Source organism: Physeter macrocephalus, chromosome 7, assembly GCF_002837175.3.
Source record: "Physeter macrocephalus isolate SW-GA chromosome 7, ASM283717v5, whole genome shotgun sequence".
Taxonomy (NCBI): domain Eukaryota; kingdom Metazoa; phylum Chordata; class Mammalia; order Artiodactyla; family Physeteridae; genus Physeter; species Physeter macrocephalus.
Window position 1 is genome coordinate 59,431,783 of NC_041220.1, and position 1,562 is coordinate 59,433,344.

The window sequence follows — 1,562 nt, forward strand, 5'->3', positions numbered from 1 at the left end:
CCCATTGTTTCTGCTTGTATTCCCTTAGTATGGATATTGATGACCTTTAGTGGCAATTATATATTTCTCTTTATTTCTAACTTTTGACCCAGACACAGTAAACATGACATAGCACCTACTCCTGCATGTCTAGGCCTACACAAATTGGTGAGGCAAAGATAAACTTGTTCTACTTCTTCCTTCTAAATATACACTCTTACCTTTCCATAGAGCACCCTTTTCCTCCACTCACTGTTATTCCTGGAAGTCAAGGTCTCCTACGGAAGCACACCTCCTAACCTGACAACCTCACTCCTCACCAGACCACTCCAATAAAACCTCATGAAGTTCAGAATTCTATTTCTTAAGACCATTGCTCCCCCTGGTTTATACTGGGTAATCACAGATTATTTCTACCCTAAAGTGTAAGCAAGTCCTTTAACCTATCAAGTACACCATCATCTTTGTCCCCTTGTAATAGGGAAGAACCTTTGTATTCTAAGTTAATCACTAAAGGGATGTTGCCTATAAGCTTAAATTATACATAAGGGCCCATCTCTGGGAACCCTGCCTCCCAGGTAATGAGCATTAAGCTAAAAGACCTTTGTTTAGCTCACAGGAAACATCCTGACCAGGCCCACCTGTGAATGACTGCAGAGAGGAAGAAATTAACACATTCCCCTCCGGAGGCTGATGGGAACCAGGAAGCGTTTGATTTTACTCCCTCCCCTTTCAATATAAAAGAGCCTGAATTCTAACTCAGGCAAGATGGTTCTTTGGGACACTAGTCCACCATCTTCCTGTTTGGCTGGCTTTCCGAATAAAGTCGTTGGCTGCCCCAACAACTCATCTCTCGATTTATTGGCCTGCTGTGCAGCAAGCAGTACAAGCTTGGACTTGGTAACACCCCCAACATTTTTTATTTTGAAAAATGTTAACCTTTGGAAAAAAGACTTGCTGAACTATGTGAATAACAGTATTTTAATGTGTTATTAAAACGGTGACTATGTATGTTAATAATGCTTCAACAAACCTGAATTAGACAAAAATGTGACTAATATTTGCTGGGTGCTTTGTAGAGAACACCCTGTACAAGAGCATTACATGCATATTTCATTTAGTCAAATAGCTCTCTGAAATTAGAAATAGTAACAGTTCCATTTTTACAAATGAGGAAACTGAGCCCTAGAGAACTTAAAGTTCACACCCTTAGTAAGATGCAGAATTCAAACCTCCATGACTAATTCCAGAACCCTGGCTTAACCAGTTTACTATACTTGTTAAAATACATGTCAACATAATAACTAAATGCAGTGTGTGAACCTTGATTGGATCCTAGATGGTGGGAAAAAAAGCAGCAAAAAAGATATTTGGGGGACAATTTGGAAATTTTTCGCAAATATGGAATTACTATTAGTTTTCTTAAGTGTAATAATATAATTGTAGTTAGGTAGGAAAATGTCCTTATTTTTAGGCAATGAAGTATTTAGGAATGAAGTTTCATTATGTCCTCAAACTACTTTCTTTTTTTTTTTTTTTTTTTTTGCGGTACGCGGGCCTCTCACTTTTGGGCCCTCCCCCAC